This window comes from Rhipicephalus microplus, chromosome 4 (genome assembly GCF_043290135.1).
Source record: "Rhipicephalus microplus isolate Deutch F79 chromosome 4, USDA_Rmic, whole genome shotgun sequence".
In the NCBI taxonomy this organism is placed as follows: Eukaryota; Metazoa; Arthropoda; class Arachnida; order Ixodida; family Ixodidae; genus Rhipicephalus; species Rhipicephalus microplus.
In genome coordinates, this window is record NC_134703.1 from 35,475,031 (window position 1) to 35,502,603 (window position 27,573).

General features: G+C 47.7%; 1 long non-coding RNA gene across 2 annotated transcripts in view; it reads left to right on the forward strand.

The window, feature by feature from the left end:
• Positions 1 to 27,573, forward strand: part of LOC142813884 (uncharacterized) — a 236,565-nt gene that overhangs the window by 68,023 nt on the left and 140,969 nt on the right. The window contains exon 1 of one of the 2 annotated variants that reach the window (XR_012894714.1): positions 8,055 to 8,352. The exons of the other annotated variant lie outside the window; for it this stretch is intronic. This is a non-coding gene — a long non-coding RNA (uncharacterized LOC142813884). Of the gene's footprint in view, positions 1 to 8,054; positions 8,353 to 27,573 lie in introns of those variants that run through there. 2 annotated transcript variants of the gene reach the window in all.

Here is a 27,573-nt window from a genome sequence, read left to right on the forward strand (position 1 = left end):
CAGAAATGAGTGACCCAAGTTGAGGATTGCGCACTGATAATTTCTCTCGTATGACCATGACTAAAACAACGTGCTTTAAAGAAGTACAAGATCATTTTTTAGCAGTTTTTGCGCACTGATGAAAGCGATGATTGATTGATTTGTGGGGTTTAACGTTTCAAAACCACTATTTGATTATGAGTGACGCCGTAGTGGAGGCCTCCGGAAATTTCGACCACCTGGGGTTCTTTACGTGCACCCAAATCTGAGTGCACGGGTCTACAACATTTCCGCCTCCATCGGAAATGCAGCCGCCACAGCCGGGATTTGAACCCGCGACCTGCGGGTCAGCAGCCGAGTACCTTAGCCACTAAACAACCGTGGCGGGGCACTGATGAAAGCGAAGGGTCGAATGCATGTACATTTGAGTATGTCTGAGTGACCGGCAACAAAAGATGAATGTGGAAGCTTGTTGGATCCACGCGTCAGCTTTCTTATGCATGAAAAATAGAGCATGCATAAAGTGCTGGATTGCTACATAAAGTGCTACTCTGGCAAAGGAATTAGCGTAGCGTGTCCTAGGTCCCACAAGGCTGGGCAATGTTAGAGCTGGGGAGTGCCTAGCTAGTGTGTGCTTGGCTATAGGCTAACGCCTCTTCGAGGAGGCTCTAGCTAAGCCTTTACCTTCTAACTTCTCTTTTTTTCTCCGCTTACTATGCTATACTTACATGGCTCTGCTTGATCTCCTCTTTCTTTGGTTCTTGTTTATTTCTTTCTCCGTCTGTTTCTTCTGCTAGCTTGCCCTTTCTCTATTTCTCACTTCCTCCTCATTTTTTAATCCATTTTCTTTGTTTCTGTCTCGTTCTCTTTCTATGATATGCCTTACTCTCTTCTTTCCTTCTTTCCATCCTTTTTACCATCACTTTCCTCCTCCTCATTTAGCTTTGCTATCTCGCGTCTATACTATACTATGAAATGAACTAGGTGAAGACGAAAAGAGATATGAAGCTCTGGTATTGCGGGCCGCACAATTCGCGAAAGGCGATGAAATGCGGCGCTGCCGACGACTGGCGCAGTCGTTGTCGGCAGGCAGCATCGGCAAGCCGGGCACGATGCGAAACGAGCAAAGTGGGAGAAGAGTGATGGAGGCAAGTTGTTGGCACAAGAAAGAACTGGTCAACTGAGAAATCATAGACGCGCTATCAATCACCGCTGCCCAAGTCATTCGTGGACCCTTCGCGAAGCTGATCGAACTGTCTGCAGGGGCGGACACAGAAGCATCCCAGGAGTGCAACTTGATGTCTTCAGGTTCGCAGCCATTTGGCTACACTTTTAGATGCGGAAGCATCTTATACTCGCGCCTTGTAGTGCGCCGTCCGCACCGCTTCTCGAACATTCGACAGCTGACGCGCGCGCATGCGCCGTCGCGCTGTCGCCCACCATCTGTGCCGCGCGCGCTTCTCCTTCGAGAACATTCGACAGCTGACAGCGCATGCGCCGTCGCGCCGTCGCCATCTGTGCCGCGCGCGCGCTTCTCCTTCGAGAACATTCGACAGCTGACAGCGCATGCGCCGTCGCGCTGTATATATACTCAAGGTCGGCGCTCGCTCGCTCAGTTGCCGCTCGTCCGTTGGTTTGTACGGCGCGTCGACGTCCGAATTCGCCGTGAAATGAATGCCAACGAATCCACAAACAGAATGATCGACGTCCCTAAGCCATCGTCCTCAAAGTTCGTCGCAATAAATAAAACACCGCCCTTTCGCATACGTGCCGTACGTGTTCACTCATTTAACACCCCATTTCACAACCACGTTAACCAATTTAGCCATCGACCCAAGTAAGTCGCAATTTAACACCCGTTAACCAATTTCCGCATCCTCCTCAGTGTTCCCCCGAGGGAAGCTGCGGGCAATTTTTTTCATGCCCCCCGCGTTTCCAACTATACGTTCAATACAACTGCTCTAACGCTGCTCCTTTTCTTGTCTTGTTGCTTCTCTGGTTGTTGCAAACAGACAGCTAGAACGTCATATTTGTGGTGATCGAGATAAACTTTCGGAACTGCAAAGCACCTTTGGTGGCCTTGCTAAATGACGTCAGTATGACGTGACCCGAGGGGCAAATGCAATTGACAGTGAGATATTTTCTTACGGACGTGGAACATTCTCTGACGTATATTTATTGAAAGTTTGACTTAGAGCTTAGATTTGTAGTTATTTTAACTTTCTCTTGTGAATTAGAAAATTTTAAAAAAATTTGGCAGTTCCCACGTACCGTGGGAATCGATGATATGCGAAGCAAGATTGAGAAAGGTTGATATCTCACTTTAAAATCAGCATAGCGTTACAAGGTGGAAATAAATGATGCCGTACATCACTTGCATGTCATGATTACCTTGTTTGGATGTGTTGTTTACCGTCGTCATCTATTCACGTCACGTGATACTAAATTTAGTATATGTGGAGCTAGCGAAATAGTCGCGAGCACGCTATGAGCGCGGTATGTCGTCATATTCCTACATGACCCCCCGTGTCAGGAATATCATGTGTGCACCAGTCATATTTTTCGTCATACATTGACGTCACGTACCACCAAATTTGGTATCTGTGGAGCTAGCAAAACGACCGCAAGCGCATCATGAAGGGCCCAATATACTTCGATGTAGCGTTGACGCGCGCACGCTGGGCGCTGCAAAACGCGAGCACTCTATATTCTGACGCCAGGTGTGACCAGCGCGACCAGCTTCCGTCGGCGTGGCCGACGGCAACCGGTTCGGAATGCGGCATGCTGCATTTCACGCCAACGCTGAATTTCGCGCCGATGCGTTACCCAGAGAACACTGCGTCTCCCTCTTTGTGTGACGGAGAGATGCCGGACGCGCTGAAACGCGCATGCGTCAAAGCGATGCAGCGCGGTGCGTGCCTGCGAGTATATGGCAGGACCGGCGCCTAGCGTTGCAACGCCGGCGTGACGCGACGAAATGAACGCCAGCGAGCACACGCGCCAAGTCACGTCGAAATGTGTTGGCGCCTTGACTGTGGCATGTAGTCGTGTTCTTATGTGACGCGCATATAAAGATTATCATGTTTGCACAAGTAACAGACCTTCGTCATCCATTGACGTCACGCAATACCAAATTTGGCATTTGTGAAGACAGCGAAACGGTCGCGAACGCATCATGAGCGTAGCATGTTGTCATGTTGTTACATGACACGCATCTCATGCTTATCATACTTACACCAGTATCATACCTTCGTCATATATTCACGTCCGGTAATACCAAATTTGGTATAAGTGAAGCTAGTGAAGCAGCCGCCAGCGCATCATGAGCGTGGCACGTAGTCATGTTGTAACATGGCACGTTTGTCATGATTTTCATGTTAGAATCTGTCGCTCGTGTTCGCCATGCAATCATGTCATACCATATCAGCTTTTACAACATGCCCTGTGAACAAAACCGCCGGAAGAGCTCCAGGACCATGAAATGTAAATCATTACATTCATGACATACATGTCATGATTTTCATGTTATGACTCGTCAAGTATGTTCCTCATACAGTCATGTTATGCCATACCATGTTTGGTATCGATACCATTATCGAAACGGCCAGGAGAGCTAAAAGTCGTAGGTGGCTGGATAGATAGATAGATAGATAGATAGATAGATAGATAGATAGATAGATAGATAGATAGATAGATAGATAGATAGATAGATAGATAGATAGACAGGCAGACAGACAGACAGACAGATAGATAGATAGATAGATATAGATAGATAGATAGATAGATAGATAGATAGATAGATAGATAGATAGATAGATAGATAGATAGATAGATAGATACGCTCAATGTCGCCTAAGTTTGCTCAGAAATGCTTCGCATTTAAAAAAATGACAGGCCTGCGCGACGCGCGGCACAGTCACAGCGAAAGCTGGAAGATCGGTCCTTCCCAGCTCTTTCTATAAACACTGTTTGGGTAACTGCTATAAGTGCACGCACGCGTACGCCATAAATTATTAGAATTTTTATGTAGGAGGAAGGCATTCCCTTCACCATCTTTCGTAATTCTTCGGAGGAGCGTGGTACCCGCTAGAACACTTCAGAGACTTTTGCAGAATGTATTGATGCTGTGGATGACTACGGTGAAGAATTATGCCTGAAGCTTAAGTAATGGAGGTTGGAGCAATCGACGACGAACTCGCTATGCAATATTCATTGTTCGGCGCCTGGTTGTTCCTTCGGTGTTCAGCAAACGCTTTAATACTCATACTAACGCGATTTCTTTCTGAAGAGAAGGCATCCCTAGGGTCAGTTTGCGACGGAGTGTACCAGCGTGGTTCAGTGGTAGAACACTGGGCTGGCACGCACGGTGCCCGGGTTGAAATCCTATAGTGTCTTTAGTGTTCTTTGATCACTTGCTTTTTTTATTTCGTGTGAAATGAACACCGGCGGTTGGTTACGGTGGTTGCGCGAACACCAGCGGTGGCGGTGGTGGCGGCAAAAGCGGCGGCGGTGGACAACTACGGTGCATACAACCCTTGTTATGATTTCGTAACAGCTTTCGCTGTAGAAATATGTCACAAACCGCATGTGCGATGCACTGCCGGATGGATGACACCGCTAACCACGGATAATTTTTGAGCGTAGCTTGCATCGGGTGCCGCACCGGGCGATATTTGCTGCGTTTTCTTGGTATGTTTTTTTGTGTGTGTGGTGCTGCCCCACCGACAGTGGTTGTGACGGCCACAACAGTGGTTGTAGCAACGGCTAGAAGCTGAGAGAGAGAGAGAGAGAAATAAATTAAATTAAGAAATGTAGACAGCTGGGAGTCTTGCGTGTTCACTTGTAGCCTTAATGGAGCCGCGTGTAATGTGCTGACGTCGTCCGTGCAGTCCAGAGTTGTGACGCTCTGACGTTCTAGATTAGCTAGTTGACCCCTGTACAAGAACGAATGAACCTGACGTACGTTTGAATCCCGGAGTTTCAATAGCAGCAGAAGAGCATGCACTCGCCCATCTTCGATTAGGTGACATAAGCAAAAAAAAAAGAACAAAGAAAACGCCGGGTGTAGCTTGCAGTGTAGTTGCGCGAAGCAGAGCCCAAGTGATAGGTTCGTAGCTGTTTCTGGCCGTACAAAGAGACACCTCACGGTTTCATTTGTATTAAGCCGCGTATGCCTGAAACGGTGAGAGCAGACGGAGCAGACGCTATGGTGCACTCCGTTATAGCGTCTACTCCGCTGCGTAACGTCGTCTCGCTTGAGAGTGTGCCGCGATTTCCGGTAAGGGGCTTTGTCATCGGTAGTTCGAACCTTTTCCGGCTTCTCTATGCCTACGTCCGGCGCAACGCCACCACCCGCCGGCTTCATACGGCACAAATGCTATGCGCATTTCAGAGTGACGTCACGTCTGGTGTGACCAAGCGGTTGCGCACAGTATCCCGTCAGTGGACTGGGGGAGCAGCTCTGTATACACTAACGAAAGGCGTGCGGCTGTGGGAGCGGCTGTGGGAGCGGCTGTGGGAGCGGCTGCTAGTAAACGCGAGGTGATGTGATCCGGGTGCGGAGGTTTTTCCTTGGCGTTGGAGGGAGAGCGGCCGCCTTAAAGAAACACTTAGGTCAAATAACAATTCACGTCAGAGTAAAAGCTTAATGTATTAGAGCGTCTAAAACAACAATATTATCCGCAGCAGTGTCCTACTTCTCAAGAAATTAGGATAAATGCACGAGAACACATGCGCTACGCGTAAGACATTCGCAGAAGGATCCCGATGGCATGAGAGGTACCGGGTACAATTAATGACTAGTAATAGAACTAACTGAACTAAATAAAGAATGCTCCTTGTGTCAAGAGACGTCATAAAATGCTGCTTCTTCGTTTTTGTTCATGAAAAACATGTTTTGTTCATGATTCATGATAAAAAAAATCCTCCGGACGTTACTACGGGGAATGGCGCGAGTGGTTCAAAAGTTCAATATTCGCCTGGTTAAACTGGACAGGTCGTGCCATCTAGCGGGGCCCAGTTAAACCACGCACGCCTGCCATCTCGGAGGCCTTAGCAGAAAATTGTTCAATGGCCGTTGTTGCTGCTGTGGCTCCAGCTAGCTCCCGCTACTTTCGTGCTGCTGCTACTAGTGTCGGCGGCCACGCAGTAAAACCGGGCAACGTTGTGCACGGCAACAGTGACATGAGAGGTTCCTTTTGAGGCGGGTAATTCGAAGTACGCTAACGTGATGCCGACCACTAAAACGTGATTTTATTTCAAAATAAGCACTTCCTTAGCACCAAAGCAACACTACGAGGTTTCTGGACCGCTATTTGACCAATCAACGTCGACTTAACATTTGCCTTTAGTGCCCCTTTAAAAAGCTTCAGTATTAAGTTTAAATGTATGAACGGTATCTTGCTTAGATCCCCACGGTCGTTAGAATTACAGGCGCTGATGTCGTACCTGAACACGTGAACATGCGTTTTTTTCTGTACTTTAGTTTTTCTCAGGAGTGCACCCTTCTATTAATTAATGGGCGTTTTGGCTATCAAGTTGTTTTCTTTTCTAAATTGTTATTTGTGAGTCTTACTTTAATGATGAATATATACTAAGCAGCTCAGCTTTCTGTCGTTGTTAGCTTTACTTCAAGTATTCTAAGCAGTTTTATTTTGTATGTGTGTTTTCCTGCGTATGAAAGTAACCTTTCCTGTTTTGCCTTTTCTTTGTGTCACGTGAAGTGTCACGTGACTTCCTTCAGGCGAAATGTCAACTGTTCGGGTCGTCAAGCCAATCAGGTGACGCTCAGTTTTGAGATTAAAAATACAAACATTACCTGATGTTCGTAATAACTGAGGTTAGCGTACCCCTGCAAAAGGGTATTGGTGGAAGCTTTTCCAACTTTTTTCTTCTTTATAAAAATCTATATGGCACTTAATTTTTAGTCTATTCACGTAAACCACTTTAGTTTCTTATACAAGTGCATGAACAGCACTCACAGAGTGAAATATGACACTTGGAACAAGTGGCCGCCGGTATACAGATGGCACAGCTCATGGGTGCTCGTCGAACCAAAGTGTTGCATTTTGGTGGAGAGCGAGCAGGAAACATCTACGGAGCAAGATTGCTGCTTCCGGTCGACAAAGAGTCAGCCTGTAGTTAACCATGTGCACACTGCCCGCGAAGCGCTGCTGTATAGGCTAGCGCACTTTTGCATGCCGACAGAAATGGCTCGCCGGTGCACACAACTTATATTGCGGCGCGAATAGACGACGCTCTTGTTCTGCATGCGAATTTCGGTGAAGCGGCATGTGGGCTCGAAAATAAAATTTAAAAAAAAACAAACACGATGGACTAAGAGATTGCCCTATAGGTGCGTTCGCAGACATGATGAACATAAAGATCTGCCCAAAAGCTTAGTGAGTTTATTTCAAGCTTTCTATCGCAATAAATAGTAAAAAAAGGGGAAAAAGCAGTCGCAGGCCTGTATTCGTGTGCCATTGGAGCTTTGCATTAAAATTAATGTCCTTGCGACAGCCCGTGGGCTACCGTCGAGGAAGAGTGGTCGAAGCTGGCACGTTCTTCCATGGCTGATATCCTCTACGAAAGTTTTCCGTGCAGTATGGCTGCAGTACATAACAACTAAAGGCAAAACACAAAATCGAGGCGAAACAAATAAAAAATTTAAGACATTGTTTTACACAGAGACAGACCTGTGACAGCTTTTTTGTTCTTTTTTTTGCGACAGAAATAGCGTAATAAAATCGCTATTCTTTTGTGCACATGCTTATGTTTATTAAGCCTGCGAACGCATATAAGGCACGATCTCTTTGCCCAATTGCGTTTCTAACTTAGAGTGCATGCGTGCCGCATCACCGCGGTTGCTGACCCGCAGGTCGCGGGTTCGAATCCTGGCTGCGGCGGCTGCATTTCCGATGGAGGCGGAAATGTTGTAGGCCCGTGTGCTCAGATTTGCGTGCACATTAAAGAACCCCAGGTGGTCGAAATTTCCGGAGCCCTCCACTACGGCGTCTCTCATAATCATATGGTGGTTTCGGGACGTTAAACCCCACATATCAATCAATCAATGCCGCATTACCGAAAGACGAAGAACGACAGCATCGTCTGCTTGAGCCGCAATACAAGTAACGTACACAGTCGAGCCATTTCGGTGAGCACGTGAAAGCGCTTAAGCCTAGCAGCGCCACGCTGGCAGTATGCAGATGGTTAACTGTATATCGACTTGTTAGCAACCGGAAGTGGCAATCCTGCTTCGCAGATGTTCTCCCCTTCGCCCCATACCACAATGAAACACCTTGGTTTTAGGAGCACCCACAAGCTGCGCCATCCGAATAGCGGTGTCCAGGCGTTCCGAGGGTCCTATTTCAATGCGTGAGTATACTTTACACCCACTTAAACCTAAACTCGCCACTGTCGGCTGCCGAGTCGACAAGCGTGGTTCCCGGCACCCCGTTGTCTGGTTTCCGGAAGAGCCTAGCAGAAGACAGCTGCACAGGACTGTTAGTCGTGTGCGTGCATGCACGTATCCTCCATCATTTGGCTGCTGTACCGCGTTGTACGGCGCTTGGTTGACGCTCACACGTTCAGGTTAAAAAAATGGGTGCCAGTAGTACTTTTATTCTACTGCGCCATTTCGAATGCTAGTGCATGTTTATCTCCGTGAGCAATCTCTAAATGATTTCAAATGTGCACGTGTTGCAGGCTGCTGAAGTTTTCAGATCAGTATGTGACCGATTCGGCCTCTCGCTGCTCGAGAATGCCCGTGCACGCATGCTGCTATTGCAAAGGCGACTACAAAAATTTTGAAGAATGCATGAAACTTAAATTGTGACGTACACTTTTTGGTAGCACATGTAATGATTGGCAGATGTTGCGAAAGTTCCTTGCTGCCTCAGCGAGTTCACTACACAAAGCAGCTTTTTTTTTTATTTCGTCATACGCTGCACGTATACCTAGAGCGTGCGGAAATCCAGCCTTCGGCGACCAAGCGGTGATATAACAGATAATAGAATCCTCGTGGTTGCACTTCCCCTTTTTGCATCTTGCGTCATAGTTAAGATTTTCAATCGGCGCTGTCAGTACATTTCAGACACCGGCTGGGATTACTAGAACGTGTTGTTGTGCTAGTTGGTGCATGATGAAGAAAGGTTAAGGACGCATCGCACGTACACGAAAAAAGGAGTCAGGGGGAAGTGGCAGCTTGAAACACACTTCTTTTTTCATCTACGTAGGTTGCATCCTTAACCTTTCTTTGGACTGAGCGGTTTTTTCGGAATCTTCCTTACGTATGTGGAATTTTGTTGATACAATTCTGAATAATATTTTGCGGCCCAGTAGGTTATTTCTTAATTCCCAACCAATGTCCCTTGGCAGTAACGCATTTCTTGCGTTTGATACAATCACATTTTTTCCCAAGGTTCCATAACATGGCCGCGAAAATTGGTCTTTGCCGATATACTACGTAGAAATTTTGCTTTTATTCTTCAGTATACGAGGCCAAACTTTATTAAAAAATTCGTGATATTCACGAATTTCGCTGCAGTGTTTGCCGAAATGTTTTGCCGCAAAAAGAAGTGCAGCACGAATATACCAGCCTTTCAATGTTCATCAATAACAAATAGCGGATTACGGAGTATGCATAGTTTCGTTTTTTTTCATAACCTGTTTATTTAGCTTAATTTTCGCACAGCAGGCTTCATTTTCATGTTCAAATATAAAATGTATGAGCGCGATTACACTGTAAAATGCTAGTTTATTGACGGGCGCCAAGATGGGGTACTTCTGCGTTTTCTACGTTACTTCTAGGTTGGAGCTGAGTGTAGCGCAACACTGAACAATTCAAGCTAATGTTTAATTTAGAAGATTTAAACATTTCACTGCTCTACGGAGCGGTGGTGTAGTAGTTATGACACTCGACTGCTAGCCCGAAGGTCGTGGGATCGAATCCCGGCTGCGACGGCTGCACTTCCAACGGAGGCGGCAATGCTTGATGCCCATGTGCTTAGAATTGTGGTTTTTAGAGACGCCCCTATGTGGTTCAACATCGTTTGAAAAGCTATTCGATTCATGTTTCAGTGTTCGTGCGTGTGTGCGTGCGCGTGTTTGTGATGCGTGTATCTTATATCCTGTACAACACCCGGTATCCAAACATTTCCGCATGTTCACAAAGTTCGCAGTGGAATTCTATGTCCTCGAAAGCCACGAAGGTTATATTGACACGGCGATGCCACTAGGACGGGCGCCTTCGCCACAGGAAGGCGCATATGGTGATACTGTTGAATTTAGAGGGAAAATGGAAAGTGAACTCGTTGGAGAGTACCCGGACTTCTATTTCGGGATTCCAGTGTCGCTGGCCCTCGATTGTCGAGATAGACAGAGCTTGGGCGAAAATTGTAGCAACGAAGGACCTTGAAAGCCATCGCACAACTGTTTAATCATCATGTTTTGAATTCATGTGACCATATGTTCCTAACTGGAGTACTTTTGAATCTAAAACTTGCATGCTTGTAGTATTGCTCTGTGAACCATTTTTACTTTATTTCTTCATTAAGCTTATCAAATTTTGTTAATTAAGTGTGGCCGATCAAAAAGAATGCGAGCCCGTTCCTCTCGCAGTCGTTACGCAATCTATTTTTTTTTTCACTCAGAGTAACTTTGAAACATTAAGCTTGCCAGAATGAAGAAAAGAGGGCCGCATACTTATAGAGAGTGTATCGGTGGAGTAGGTCACCACTGTAAAACACAAGCACATGTAGAACTATGCGCAAAGGAAGAGAGATGACGTGAAAAATTCCCTTTCAGACACTCGAGTATCGGCTCCATTCAAAACGGCGAAACGTGAGACAAATCCGCTTCCAGAGTGGAGAGGCACGCCGGCATTGTCTTCAGCGTCGTTCGAGTCCTCCGATCCGTTTACTGATCTCGTTAGGGCGCGACAGAGAGTTTACGAATCAAAAACAAAGGAACGAAGCTTGGTTTAGTAACAAATTCGATTAGGAGCAGTCATCGTTCTGAGCAGCGAGATGTATCGGCTCGCGTGCGACAATGTATTGCCTTTGCGATAGACACCGAAGTATTTTCCGCTTGGTTGTCACAGCATCACTTGTGGGAGCACAGTGGATTACGTGCTACAGTTGGCTACAAACACCAGTCTGCTGGCGCTTCCTTCGCTGATATGCCTTCGTTGCCTTTCTTTTGCCGTTGATGTTAATGCACTTTTCGTTGCGATCGTTTTCGTTGCGACCGCTTGGCGCAACCACATCCACACACGTTTAATTTATTGCATCAAGTTTTCTTTATTATTATGATCTTATCGCGTTACCCGTTATTCGAAGGATGTACTGCGCAACGCCGATGACAGTGATATCGCTATGTAGCTTTCACCGCCCTAAAGAACGTCGAAAAGACCGGGTGACAAAGTGATGCCACTAGTGAGTGCCCTCTTGCAATCGCAGGCCCATTCTGACAATAAGTAGGTTACGAGAACAGTTTGATTCAAGCGCGATTGTGTAAGTACCTATTCTTTCATTTGTTGTTATTTTATTCATTACGAAAGAACAATTGGTGACCGTTGCTCGACGATGCTGATAAGGCGACCTCTGATGCGCTGGAACCTGTCTGTCTGTCTGTCTGTCTGTCTGTCTGTCTGTCTGTCTGTCTGTCTGTCTGTCTGTCTGTCTGTCTGTCTGTCTGTCTGTCTGTCTGTGTCTGTCTGTCTGTCCGTCCGTCCATTTGTTTTTCGTCTCGTATTTATCAGCGTTTATCAGCGTACCTACAATTTCATTGCAGGTACGCTAATTGCATTAGCTCTGAATCTTCATGTGTGGTGTGATTTTAATAAATTGACGTTACTTTTTGTTTTTTTGTTCTTTTGTTATTTTATGTACGCCTTTCCTTTATACAGCTTTGTGCGATTGAGGGTATAGTAAATGAAAGGAAAGGAGTTGAAGGGGGGGGGGAGGGGTTACAGGCATTGGCTGACCACCGTCGCTCCATAAAAATGCTGTTTTCAGTAAAGTGGTCTTTTTTTTTATTATTGACATGATGTAAGAAGATGTTGGCGCACCGGTAGGGCACCGGTTACTCCTTATACCTTAAAAGCGTCTAATAACAACGTTCACGTGAGGTCCAACTATCTGTATGTCTTTTTCTCTCTCTGCAATGGAGAGCGTGAGGGTTCTTCTAAATATCTTCCGCACGAAAATGAGGCTGGTACGCCAGTTGCGAAAGGAAACAAGTTTCGTAAGAAGACACTTAAAACTTCCTCATTTATTTCCCACAGGCGTTAGCAAACGGTTGTTTTTACTACTTTATGGAAGCGAGGTTACTGTGGCTGTTGATGCCCATTATATAAACTTATCCCTCTTAACTAAAACCTCTGGAAACGCGGTTTCTTTGAACAAAAAAAATAATGTTCTCACGCTGCGGGATCGAAAGTGATCGCACGTGGCGATATCTAGAAAGTACTTCGGCACGCTCCGGATGTAAGCTCGCGGTGCAAGTACATGCAAGAGAAAGCATGCTTCCAACGTTGTTATCGTCCTGTACACTTGGTGAGCGCATGGAGCGGCGCGTTGTAACATCGCTTTATAGTTACCTCACTGGCTATTGCACGTGTGTCGTAACAACCACGCAGAACGCCGGCAACGCGCACCGTTGCGTGACATGCTTCCTTGCTTGTGCGCATGTTCTAAAAGCAGCACATGCACACGTTTTGAACCGGCTTTAAAAGAAGGCCCGCGTGAGATGGAATAACACTTATGGCTCGAGAATGTGTTGCAATGTCTCGCGTGGAAAGCAGGAAAAGAAAAAGATTCACTGCGAGTAGCACGGTCAATTGCATACTTCTTTTGCGAGAAGGAAAGTAAAGAACATTATCTCGACATAAGAACTTGCTCGACACTGGATAGGCTTCTCGAAAGTAGTTGCTGTGGGAAAGCGTAATCAGAAAAAAAAAACGGAATAAGTGTAACTATAGGGTGAACACATCCGCAACGAAAGAGTTGTAATGTTCTGTGCAACCGTCGTCCTTTACGTAAAATACGTAAATACGTAAAATCCGACAGGTTGTTTCGGCTTCTCTAATGCTACTATTGCTATGCCTGTGATGTTTTCAGAAAATGTGTGCAGTCTTACAATATTGGTGACCCACTAGTGTTTCGCAAGGTGTCACCAACAAATTCAAAGAAGGCATGCATAAGGGATGATGCCAAAGCAGCAGTTTTATGGCTATCTGTGGGGTAAATAGCAGTCTCGTAGACCTGCAATGCTGACTACTCACCATTGTAGGTCAGAACGTAAAGCGCGACATTGCTGAGCTCCAAGACACCGGTCACTCAACTACGCAGCTAGTGCACAACCTCATTTCGTACACCAGCGAAAAACTCGAAGGTATATTTGATACGGAATTTCCAGTTCTCCAAGTTGATCGTTCACGTTGAAGGACGTCTACACGAAGTATATTGAATAGTTGAGTGCATAACCATATTTTCTACGCTTGGCTATGGCAGTTCCAGAAAAAAGTAAATATTGGTGCATTGTTTTCGTTCACGGTGCCCGTTTGCACTTGGTAATTTAAAACTTCGAAAAATTCACTCCTCTGAGATTGTCGTAATACAAAAGATGAATGAAAACAATGTAAAACAACTCCTTAATGCAGTTGATTATCTAATAGGCACATCATATTCCTTATAACCTTCAATTTTCGCTAGCAAAACCCAAAAACCGGTCCAATATAGAGCCATTTCGTACCTCGAAATTGCCTCACGCACAGTTTGATTCAACTCTTTCTCTAGTGTTTGATAAAACAGATGCTTGGGATAGTTGGTGATTGGGAATCAACATATTTGTACAGCGCAAGACTATGAGTAGTTACCGCGTAATTACAGGAGAAGAGACAAGGACAAAGCAGCGCTCTTTCTGTCCTTGTCTCTTCTTCTGTAGTTACGTCGTAACTACTCGTAGTCTTGCGCTGCGCAAATATGTTGTTTCCATTGTCTGGCTGCCTTCACTACGTATCTAGGCAACTTTTATGCGCACTTCATTATGGAGCTCTGTAATGAATGCGGGCGCAGAATGAACAAAAAAGCCCAATAGTTCGCTAGGGAGAAACGCGTCTAGAATCCCTCATAATCATGTAAATAACTAGCTTTACGCATTCATTGCTGGGTGAGCAAGTAAGTAGCTCCGCATTTTAGATCCGCCTAGTTCATTTCGTAAGCCGCTTTATTCCTCCAAAACGCGCGGCCACCTGTTCGCGTTACTGTATCTAGTAGGTACGCAGCACTATCAACGACGTTGGTCACACTCACCAAATAATATCTTTAGGTGGAGTATGTCTGGACGAGCGGGGATGCAAAAAAAGAAAATTTGGACAAGTGATGTTTGGAAGCGCGCATTACGAAAAATGCACGAAAGCATGCAAATTAGTATAAACGTCCCCGTACGGTTCAAGATACCTGTATCGATGCCCTCCCTGGGAGTAAAGATATCGAAATATGGGATTACGTCAAACTGATTGCACATGCATATTATTGGCGCCTGCTGTTTCGTTCTTCTAGCGAAACATCGAAATGGACTGCGATTTGAACACTTTTATGACCTCTTTAAAGATTTCGCAGGGTATCTTCTGCATCACCACTGGCAGTGGGGCACACTGGCAAAACACGATGTTTACGTATAGACTCATACCTTTTTGAAAGTAAAAAAATAAACAAAAAGATCGCCTTATGAAGGAAGATGAAACAAAAACGTCGCCCGTCCTCACGTCATCTTCATCCTGTGTGCGCATTTTTTTTTTACTTTAGAGTTGTGTTACAACTATCTCACCTTTCGCCACCTGTTCACTTTGTAACCCAGGCTTTCGCTATTGTACGTGAAGTCAGTTCCTAGTACTCAAAAAGTGTTCGTGATGTCAGCTAGAATACGCAAGGCAACACCTAGACATTACAAAAGCCCGTATTTTGAAGGCGGAACACTTTATTGTCGCACCTTTAGTTATAGTTGCAAATCCAGCGTCCCCAGTGTCGTCGACCACACCACTGCGCATGCTCGCGTCTCGTGCTTTATTCGTAAAATTAAACCTTATTCGTAAAACTAAAGCACCAGATAGACATACATATATTTCGAGAAACATGGGACAGTTGCCTTCTTGAGCGCAGTGATTATTTTTTTCAGTCTGCTAACAATGAAGAAGATGTGTGCGCCAGTCTATAGTGACACCAATGCACACAACTGAGATAGTCGTTCTTAACATTGTATGGGTCCTTGTTGATGTTAGGCGCTCTCTTGTACTTATCATCTCATTGTATCGTCTTTATTGCTATTGTAACTTCATCGACACTCTCGACGAGTTTTTGCCGTCACCTTCACCTTCTTGTACCGTATATGCATATATATAGGCAAAAATCTGGAAGAAAGAAAAATACACTGGGAATTGTTTTTCCGTAGTGCGCGACCGGTGATTCTAACCTGTGACCCCTGTGACCACCGCGCGCCACTCGACATTCTTACCACGCACAGCGCATCCTCTAGCATACTAGCGGTGACCTGTTTACACGAAAATCTCGAAGGTTTGCCAGCGTGTTCTCACCCGCAACATGGCGCAAAGAGCGTTTTTTGAAGCAAGGTTCGTAGTTTTTCTTTCAATTTTAAGCGTGTTCTTGAGGCATGCAGAAAGCATGGCCCCTTTTTGTACATGCTTGCATGAAAGAAGTTAAAAGAAAATAGGCAGCATTACGCCACGTGATTGAAGACCACCATGTCGTCCGGACACGTTATGAAGACGTCAGAACGCGCAGTAGGTTTTAGTCCTCCCTATGACTTTCTTTTTTGAACGTATACTCGGTGAGCCGGCTGGCCGACGTTGAGCAAGTGCGAATCTATTAAAAGCTACCGGCCGAAGTAACCCGAAGTCTCGGCAGATCCCATTGCTCGGGTGATCTCGACGCAAAAGGTCAAGCGTTGGGCCGACACTGCTTGCTTCAAAGCGAAATGGCTCGCTAAACCTGGCTGTGTGGCAAATGCTTCCTTCTTTGTGTTAGGAGCTTGGTCGCCAAGCTTCTATTGCTCGCGGACTTTCAGGCGGCAGTGGCCGGCATGTACAGCAGTGTCGCCACTGTGTACGTACACTGTCGTTCTTTATGAAAGGGAACACGTGAACGCGTGGCCTGCGCTCTGCGGCTGCTGCCTGCAGCACCATAGACAAATGAAGAAAGTACGTTCGCTTTTGGCGTCATCTATGGCCAAGCCAGATTACGAGTCTCGGGCGGTAAACAAGCGCTGCTAGATTCCGATTACTGCAGCTTGCGCCGTGGTCACGAACGTTTGATATGTTGGCAGTAGACTACGCACTGCATGCGTGAGTAGAGAGAGAGTACAATCTGGCGCTTGTCTACCCGCCATAACTCGTTATTATTATTTTTCGGCAACATATGACGCTAACAGCGAACGTGCTTCCTTTTGCTGTCTGTTGATGGTGCTGTAGGCAGCCGCCACAGAGTGCAGGCCCCGCGTTCACGTGTTCACTTTCATAAAGGACGACAGTGTAAGCTTCTTTAGTCGCCGCTCTAGTCGAGTCTCCGGTGATTCAAACACAATGCTTCCTAGGTGGCATGCCGCCATCTGGTAGCACGGTCATGGTCTCAGGTCTGACGTTCGGCAATGGGGTCTTGCACATGGGATCAGGGTTTCAAGCAAAATTGGAAATTAAACAAGTGGCATAGGTAGGCTTGCTTAGGGAGCACACGGGAATGCCCCAAATCAGGGGCTACAAGCTGACATGGCATGGACGTCATTCCAGGGTATAGAAGCGCTCAGCAAAATATGATTTGAGAAGTGATTGAGAAAAATGGGAGAGGAGCGCTGGGCTAGGAAAGTTTTCAGCTACTTGTATATGAAGAATGTTGACACTAAGGGAAGGAAGCGAGCTCAAAAATCGTAACGCAAATATTTAGACAACAGCAGGATACCAATAAGCCAAAATGAAACATCGGTTAAAAAGATGGTGAAGGAAACGGAGAGGTACATGTGGAAAATGGAGATGCTTACGAAATAATCACTGGATACCTACCAAACTTTCAAGAAACAAATTACAGAAGATCCACAATAATTAGTAGTTCTCAGCTGTTTAAGGCCAGGATGGGAGTATTGCGGAACAAGACGCATCGACCCAACAACGAAGGGATAGACACGTTATGTATTGCGTGTGGAGAGAAGAAAACAGCCGCACATTTCTTTCTCAAACGAATATTATCGCAACGAAAACAGGGACGGGAAGGAAAAGACAAACTACAGCACTGTAGTTTGTCTTTTCTTTACCTTTCCTGTTTCCGTCACGATAATAACCGTGTAAGATGGAAGTGCGCAAACTCGCCCAATTGTCCCTTCTGATGGAACATTCCTAATGTCCTGTAAGGGGCTTCACTCCATAATCCAATATACTGGCGCGGAAGTTTTCAAAACATTCGGGTTTAGGGACAGTGAAGGCAAAATAGCTTTTAAGGAGATTGAAAAAACTAGGATGAGGCTAACCGATTGGTGGTTACAATCAAGGCATGAGTGAAACTTAGTCTTTCAATACATAGTGATAGAACTCAACTATATGGCTAGGTGGCGTTAGCCGCCCCCCGCTTTAAAAGGTACAGCCTTATCGATCCGTCCGTCCGTCCATCCATTCATCCATCCGTCGGTCCGTCCGTCCGTCCGTTCGTTCGTTGATTCGTTCGTCCGGCCGCCCATTCGTCGGTTTTCAATGGCTAGCCTCCTTGCGAGTACGCCCACTTCGTTCGCTTCGTAGGTACGGCAGCACGTGACAAGTTCTTACGACGAATATTACGCAATGGTACCGATATCCTCCCACCCGCCTACTCTCAACCCCGTTGAAGAACGCCTGATAGCTCCACGTCTGCCATTTATGAGCGCTGGGCGCTTGACACACGGCAGTGGCCAGTATGGCATAAAGGGGCAGGTGTGCCGATCAACGTGGCCAACACTGTGCAGTGCCGGCCATAGAACGTGCAAAAAAAAAAAAAAAACGACGCCTTCGGCGTACAAATAATGCTTTGGCTCGTTAACAAGCTTATCTACAGAAATGGACTCGCCAAGAAACGATCCGTGCACCTTTGAGCAAGCTTCTATAACATCATTAACTTAGAGGATATAGCGGTGATTTCCAGTGGTGAAGCTCCTTGAGGTGCGGGTCGTTTCCTCCTTTGCAGTAGTAGTAGTAGTAGTAGTATGTAGCCTTCTGTAGTTTATGAATCGCTCAATAGCTGGCGTAGTGTGTACATCTCTTTGCAAATAATGTCACTAGATGACGTTGTATAGCGGGCGATTTCATATAGTTGACAGACAGACAGACAGACGGACAGACAAACGGACGCATAGACACAGACAGATGGACGGACACAGACGGACAGACAGACGGACGGACAGACGGACGGACAGACGGACAGACGGACGGACAGACGGACAGACGGACAGACGGACGGACAGACGGACAGACAGACGGACAGACAGACGGACAGACAGACAGACGGACAGACAGACGGACAGACACGGACAGACACGGACAGACGGACAGACACGGACAGACACGGACAGACACGGACAGACGGACAGACACGGACAGACGGACAGACGGACAGACACGGACAGACGGACAGACACGGACAGACAGACGGACAGACAGACGGACAGACAGATAGACACAGACAGATAGACACAGACAGACGGACAGGCAGACGTACGGATGAACGGGCGGTTCGCTCACTCATAATCATTCCCTCCGTGGATATACTGTGAATCTTTCATTTCCTCCATGCTCACTCGTGTTGTCCCGCGTCCTCCCTTGTGTTTGTGTGTATTTTCGCGCACTGAATTCAATTGTGATGTGGAACGCCGACCACACAATGCATTAGACGCCACCTGTAATGCCACTACGCGCTTTACACCATGCCACCCCACCGCGCCCCCGCGTGGCTGCGGGCTGCTCAAACATGAAGTGACAACTGTGAGTGTTGGAGCTGCCGACGAGAGCGGACGCGTTTCGACGGCTCCGTGAATATCGGCTGAAAGCATCGGCTCGCGCGACCATCGCCCCACCGGCGTTCCCCCACTCTCTGCGCCCTGGCTCAACGCAACGCCGCCCAGCTCTCTGGCCCCACCGGCTAAGGACAGACCTGCCGGACGCCCTGGACGAGGCCGTGGGGTCGCCCCCAAGCACTCTTCTTCCGGACACCATCGACGACCTGGACTAACCACCCTTGGTGCCGTTCACTTCAACATTGTGCGTGGGACGCTCGCCAGGACGGTTCCGGCGTCTCGCCGGTTGCGTCTGGCAGCGGCGGCGCTCCCGTGTTCTTCATGTGAACCAGTGACGATGGCTGCAGCGGAGCTTGGGACGCAGCCATCACAACCATCATCCGCTCCGAAACGCAGTGCGAAACGCGTGGCTGACTCACAAATGGGAATAGATGATTTGTCTGCTTCAGCCACACCGGCAAGCAAGCGGGAGTGCCCCTCTCCGGCAGCTGTCGCCTCGCCTGGCACCGAGTCTAAGTACAAAGTCGTCGTAAAACCTCGTGAGTGCTTCGATGTATCAAAATTGTCAAATCGCCTCCTTCAGTCAGCCTTCGACACCTGCCTCAAAACCACCGCGTTTCAAGGTTTCTCCATTCACCATCCCACCAACAGCGTATCCGTATGGGTGCGTTCGCTAGCAGACGTTGACCGCCTCACCCACCTGCAAACTCTGCCAGTCACAGCTGATTGTACTGTACAGGTGCAAGCGTACTTGAGTTCCGGCTCGGACTTGCGTCGGTATGTGGTCTCTGGGGTTGACCCAGGGGAATCGCCGGAGGGCCTTATCACTGCTTTGACCTGCTCCACACACAAGATTGTAACAGCTCGTTATATGGGCCGTGGACGCACGTGCCTTGTCACTCTCCAAGGGCCTCGAACGCCACCAAGCCGCATTACGTACTATGGATGCATCCTGAAATTTCATGTGTACAAGCCCGGTGTGGTACACTGCTATCGGTGTTTTCGTACCGGTCACATGCGAGATTCTTGTCCCCAACCCGCAGACACCTCCATGGAGTCCGTCGAGACGCGCACGTACAAATGTGGGCTCTGCCAAACGGACGATCATGAAATAACGTCCAAAGATTGTCCAGTTAAACAGAAGGCTCTCAAAGCCCGTCGCCAACGCAAGCGCCGCCAGCGTTCGGTGACACAAGAAGAAAGGGACGCCGACATTCCGACTAGCAACCGGTTTGAACTGTTGTCCCCCTCCGAAGAGGACACACCAGCGTTGGTAGAACCTGAAAATGCTTGCTATGAAGTCCCCACGTACAGCGACGCCGTCAAGCGGGGCAAAAAACGTGTTCAGCAGCCTGCGAATACGCCTAAATTGAGCGTTACGGGTACAGACGATCTGGCGAAGCTTGACCAACAGATACAGCAGCTCCAAATGGAAGTCAAGCGCCTCGCTCAACGCAGAACCCATCTCGCTCGACCCGCTGGACCAACTGCGATGCGCGGTACAGACGTGCCGTACGCTGCTTCTGTGCCTGAATTATCCTGCGCAAGCGCGTCAGCACCAGTCAAGATGACTCCGGCAGAGCTCCTCCACTTTGTTGCCCGGCAACTGCAAGAGCTTTCAAAGGTGGTGCTCGCCAACCTTCCACCGCAATGACCACTCCTTTGAAAGCAACGCGCCACCACTGTGTCCTGCAGTGGAACTGCCGGGGACTTGCAAATAAAGTTGGTGAGCTTCGCTATCGCCTTGCGCTGGGGAAGCTCCCCGCTTGGTGCCTGCTTCTACAAGAAACGAATTCGCTTCCACGCATCCCTGGATTCACTGCGTATGATTCCCCAACCATCCCTGATCGACGCTGCACCAATGCGTTGGGACCTCCAGGCAAGGCTGCAGTGTATGTTGTGACTACATATCCTCAAACGCAGGTTCCCCTGCTGCAGTGGTGTAACCAGTGGCAAGAAGTGGTGGCAGTGCTCGTTAGACTTCCGCGTACTGACGTGATTGTGGTTTCAGTTTACGTGCGTCCGTATAGTGGCAGCGCTCCCCGACTGCGTTTGGGGTGGCTGGCTCACCTGCGCCAAACCTATCCTGGGTGCCCAGTACTAGTTGGGGGAGACTTCAATGCACCTCATCAGTCGTGGGGCTACCCTTCTTCCAGTGCTAGAGGCAACATCGTGCTAGACACATTTACAGACGCGCACTTTGTCCTTCTGAATGCCCCGGCTACTTCTACACGTCGGTGGGATCATCCCTGTGCTCCACCTTATGCGCCCGATCTCTCGTGGTGGTTGGGCATGTGTGACGTTTCGTGGGACCTAGAACCAGACTGCTGGGGGAGTGATCACCATCCGTTGAAAATTGGTTTGGCCGCGTATAACCAGCGCCGCCTCCGACGTCGATGCTACACAACCAACTGGGACTTATTCCGCAATGAACTGAACGACTCGATTGCTGATACATCGTCTGATCCATTGCAGGTGTTAATCAGAGCTGTACAAGCCGCCACGCAGTCAAGCTGGGTAGAGGAGAACCGACCACATCCAAATTTACATCTTCTGCGTCTGTGGGCAGCACGCCGTCGTGCAGAGCTGGCCTTAAACCGAGATCCGGCAGCCGCTGAGCTTCGTGATAACCTCAACAGACTCACCGCTGCGGCGCGTCGCTGCGAGAAGCGTCTCGCCCGCGAACGGTGGATGGACTGGTGTGCGTCACTCGGTCCATCGTCTTCAACCGCCTCAATATGGCGAACGTTCCGGAGTATGGAACTAGGCACCCGTATGCCGGACCCAGCGGCCAGTGCGTGTCTGTCTTCTGGATGCACGCCAAGCCAGTTCGCTCCAGAAATAGTTAAGGCTTTCTTCCCGGCCTACAACCTGGCCCCACCACAATTCGACTGTCCGTGTAACCTGCCTCCGGAGGTTGGCGTGACTCCCAGTCCGTCGGACATCGAAGGCATGCAAGCGCCATACACGATGGCGGAGCTCCAGGCAGCAATTGACCAGGCAAAAGTACGCAAGGCACCAGGACCAGATGGGATCTCCTATGAAGTGTTCAAGAACATGGATGGCCCTGCACTGCAGTGGCTGCTGGACACGCTTAACGCAGTCTGGACGACCGGAGGGCTGCCTGAATCGTGGAAGCATGCCGAAGTTGTGCCGATACCTAAGCCGGGAAAGCACCCGAACAGCCTCTCTAATCTTCGGCCGATTGCTCTAACGTGTACGTTGTGCAAGCTTCTTGAACGCATGTTGGCGTCGCGCATCTCCTGGTGGCTGGAAAAGCACGCCTGGTACCATCCGGCCCAGATTGGCTTTCGACCGCACCTGGGCACGGAAGATGGCCTAGATCATTTGACGTCCATGGTGCTTGTGGGAAGAAGATCAAGCAGCATTCGAACCCTTCTCGCCATGGACGTTCATAAGGCCTACGACAACGTCAGCCACTCTGCGATCAATCACATAATGCGATGGCTTCAACTTCCGCCTCGCGTCTGCGACTTTGTGGAGTCTTTTCTGGCACACCGTACCTTCTGCATCAGAGTAGGCAAGGAACGAACCGGACACTTTGTAATGAAGCGGGCTGTACCGCAGGGCTCGGTTCTAGCCCCGATACTCTTCAATATTGCCCTGTTGCCCCTCGCGTGGCAACTAGCACGCATTCCAGATGCCTTCTTCCTCCTGTATGCCGATGATTTGACTGTGTGGACACTACATCCAGACCTTCAACGCCAGCAGGAGGCACTCCAGAGTGCTCTCGACAAGGCGTCGGACTGGTGTGCGCGCATAGGACTGACACTATCTGCCACGAAGACTGCATTCATGTCTATCACCAACAGACGAGGTCGCCGTCGCCTCCTGCAGACGCCGATATGTTTGAGCCTAAATGGCCATACCCTCACCCCTGTATCCACTATACGTGTGCTCGGGGTCGAATTGGACGCATCTGGCTCTGCGAATGCGTGGGTTCGCTCTGCTCGCCGGAAGAGTGCTAATACCCTCCATCTCATTCGTCGCATCTCTCAAAAGACGGGGGGTGCCTGTTCTCGAATGGCCCGTATCTTGGTGCGATCAATCCTACAACCTCGGCTCGTTTATCAAGCTCAGTTTCAACGACTGACTTTGAGAGACTGGGACTTGCTCGAAACCGCCAACCGAGATTCCATGAGGGCGATTACATGCCTTCCCCGTATGACACCTATCACGACCCTCCAGGCGGAAGCGCAGCTCAACACCATCGACGAAATTGTACACCAGCGTCGAGTCGCTCGCTACCTAAAGAGTCAAGCTGTTCCTGCGGCGGCAGCTCTAGCTCACTACTATGGTTCAACGCTGCCACAGCCTGACGCACCCGTGGCAGAAGTTCCACCATGGCTCAAGGCACAGGCCAGTGACAACCGACCACTGACCCGCCTGCGACAATCCACCCGACAAGCGGCGCAGGAGGGCATCGTCACTACCACCGAGAACTCACTAGCGGTATACGTAGACGCAGCTACCGATAATTGCGTTCTGCACACCAGTCTCGTATGCCCCGCGCAACCTGAAATCCAACATATCTGCTCTTACGTAACAGAGGCACCGTTCCCATCCGTATTAGCGGAGCTCACTGCTATACGGGACGGGTTAACAGTTATGATATCCAAAATGGATTCTTTGTCACACGATAAATTGCTTGTATATACGGACTCCACGCAGGCAGTTCGAGAGCTGCGAAAAGTGACCAGCTCCATCGATATAGCCTCCGATATACACCGACTGATCCACTCATGTGCCTGTCCTGTCCGCGTTCTGTGGACCCGCCGGTCTGCACCGGCTCAAGTGGAAGCAGATGCCGCTTGCCATCCAGCGACTGTTCAACACCCGCTGCCTCTACTTCGTTTGTCCCCGAAGGACAGCTTGCTTGTGCACAAAGAAACCCTCCGGCGCTCCACGCGTGCTCTCATTCCTCCGCGTGGATCTGACCTTCCCGGCGGCTTAACTCGCCGAGAGGAGGTTGCGCTCAGGAGGATTCGTGTGGGCGCCGCCTTGACTCCTGCAATCCGGGCTACATGGACATCTGGTGCACAGCCTCCCCCAACGACGTGCCCATTCTGCGTTGCCCCAGCCACAGAGGCAACGCTTGATCACCTATTGGGAACCTGCCCGGGCCTTCACCAGGCTCGCACTCGCCACCTACGCGGCCTTCACCACCACCCCGGCCGACCACCTGACTTGACGCGCTGGACGCACGGTCCACTGCATCGACAACTCCTGGCCTTCATACAGGAAACAAAACTTTTCCTTTTTATTTAACTGATGCCGTAGGGCATACTAGCGCCAATAAAAAAAAAAAAAAAAACTGTGAGTGTTGTTGGTTGGGGCTTGTTCTGTGTGTTCTTTTCGTGCGTATTTTGTGTATGGGTGATTGCAGTGCAAATTTCTATAGCTGCTTGTCGTTATTCGTGCCTCATTCCAATTTGTTGCTATTGCATTCTTTGCTTCACCGATTTGATCAAGTTTTCAATATGCTAGCTGTGCTAGACTGACTAAATCGTTTTTGCCGGCAGGCGCTTAGACACAGTTTTAGCGTCATTGTATATATGCTTTCCTTAGCGCTTACTGTACGGAAACATCAAATGGGTGCACTTTTCTAGGGATTCGCTTTCATTAGCTGCAGTTTTTATTGAGAGCAACATGGGCGTCTCAATTGTCATAGCTCCAGTCTTACGCGAATACAACTTTGATCAAGACATTTTACAGAAACGCGGCATTGTATACGTTCTATCAAAAATATCAGTTTGGTATTGCCCCGACGTAGCAGATATGTAATAAAAAAGAGGGCTATTTTTCAGTGCAACACTCTTCCGATACAACAAATCAATTTTTGTGGGAACGCGGGAAATAACATATATACATGCATATATGAACAAAGCTAAACATACAAGCCGAGCCGACTTGCCAGCGCGCTTGGAATGGAAGAGCAAGAAGCGGAAGCTGCTGGCGGTGGCAATCAGCGAGGCGCATCGCTGATTTCATCCAACGAAGTCAGGATGGCGAGTAGTATAGAGGAAGCCTTCTGTGGAGAACGTTATCTTGTGGCTGCTAGGCTGGATTCTGAACCCTCGAAATCACTATGGTAACCACATCCAGTGAAGAACATCGAAAAACAGAGCAGAGCGCATGAGCCGATAGCCGCAGCGGAAAATCCTTCGGATGATCAAAAGGTCTGCGGGTGCGCTCATTGATTCCTCCGCGTTCTATGGGATGCTTCCTGTACGGTAGGTTGGAGTTTTGCGTTTATTACGACACAATGTCTGGGCGTTGTTTTTTTTCTTTTTTCACAATCGATTGGTTTGCTCATTATTCTTTGTGATCAAAGGTGGACCCATATTTGCCTTTTTTTTTCTTACGCTTCAACATCGACGTAAAATGAACACAATAAACGAGAGTGATTTTCATTTGAACGCTGAACTTGAGACTGAGCTCTTGGTGGGTTTAACTGATAAGTGGTGCTTCCACGTTGTGATGGGCGTTCACTAGTAATGTGCAGCTTTACATTTTATTCATGGAAAATAAGACGCGTCATTAGTTTTTCTTTCATTTAGTTTCAAACTGCACATCCAATGTTTGCTTCACTCTGCTTGCCGATTTTTGTATTCAAACTTTCTGGCCTTCCAGTCTGTTATCTCTGCACTAGCATTATCATTTTAACCCCATCAGTATCCTGCATGAGACAAGTTGCTCTAGATAGGTGCCCGAGGAAAAAAATTTATCTAATGAATTCATAGCGCGGCTGTCATTTGAGATCACTTACGACCCAGTACTTATTCAATATTTCGTTTTGGTTTGCTTTCTTTTGCATTCTTGATGAAGGCCCATGTGCTCAGATTTGGGTGCAACCCCAGGTGGTCGAAATTTCCGGAGCCCTCCACTACGGCGCTTCTCATAATTATATGGTGGTTTTGGGACGTCAAACCCACATATCATTTGGTTTGCTTTCTTCTCCGGCTGGCTGAATACAAGCCACAGTCGAGAAGTAGGTTATGGCCCTTGCATAAGTAATGGATACCTTCATCAGCAATGACAAAAGAGCCAGAGGAACGAAAGCGATTGTGACGGTGGCTTAACAAGCTTTTGTTTGGTGCATATGGCGATAGAAACGCACGGAAAACTAAAATGTACCTGCAGCAACAATTTAAGTGTACCTGTAACAAAGGTTAAAAGAAATAAGAAAAAAAAACATATGAGGTTTCAATAACGGTGAACAAACATGATATCTTAGTCTTTTTCCCCTTTGTTTAATGATTTTACAATTTTGGACAACAGTGATACGAGGAGCGATTGTTTTTTCACCGAATGAAAAACAAATACCGGAAGAAATGAAAAATCACTGAGAGTATAGTCAAAAGCTAGCCGCCCAAAAAAAGTAGAACAACACAGGAGAAGCCATTTCTCTTCATTCTTGCACTGGAAGAGGCAGTGAATTGGGCGCTTGAGTCAAAAACAGGAAAGAAAAAAAAAGAGGAAACAAGCCACCATCTTATTCTTTGCAGCACCAACGCCATCTCGGTATCTTACTCCTTCTTGAGGTATTCTAATTTGCATTTCCCACTTTGCCCATTCACATTCTCTAGTTGGCTCACCTGCCCCCCTCTCTGACTCCTGCCAATTTGTTTCCATTTGTAGACTGCCGCGTAGGTATTTTGTGCTTACATATATTCTCTTGCGTTCTTTCGTTTTTGCTCGACGTAAGCATTTCTGCTTTGTTCTGTTTTCTTTTCTGTTCGAATGCTAACATTCCCTAGCTTGCCTTCTTGTCCATTCAAGCATCACAGAGCACGGTGCAAATGTGAAGCAGCACTCAAAGTCCGCCTGCTCTTGTTTTATTTTTCACGCATCTGTCTCTCTTACCGCTGGTGCGGAGATGCCGTGCTTAGTATGGGAAAGCGAGTTCTAACCGAAATTTCACTTCGTGGTCAAATTTACCGGCATGCGTGCGTGCGTGCGCTCCTCATCGCTCCGAATAACATTTGTTACGACTTGTACAAAAAAGAAAGTCTTATCCTAGCACTACGCGCAAGCGTTATATGTGCAGTTATGTTTTGCATTTAGTATTTTTGCGTGAAGAGCGATAGTATACACACCCTCAATATTTTACGGTAGGAGCCGCGTCTTTTTATTTACGTATGCCGTAAATTTACGTCACTTTCGTAAGTGAAAGTTTAAACAAAAAACACAAAACGCAGAACATCTAGAACAGCGTAATAATGGAGCCCTGCTACGTTTTTTTCAGCATGTTCAGAAGACGCTTCTGAACAGTAACCAAATCATGGAAACGCGTGAGGCAAACAATCTCTCTCTCTCTCTCTCTCTAATATATATATATATATATATATATATATATATATATATATATATATATATATATAAGGGAAACAAGTGTATACATGAGGGCTCGTTTTTCGTGTTTACACCATAATAATGAGATCTAACAGACAATATTGCCAAGGAAGGTATAGGGGAAGTTATTAGGCCAATTGTAATGTAAATGAGAAGAAAGAAAAGTGGGTGAAA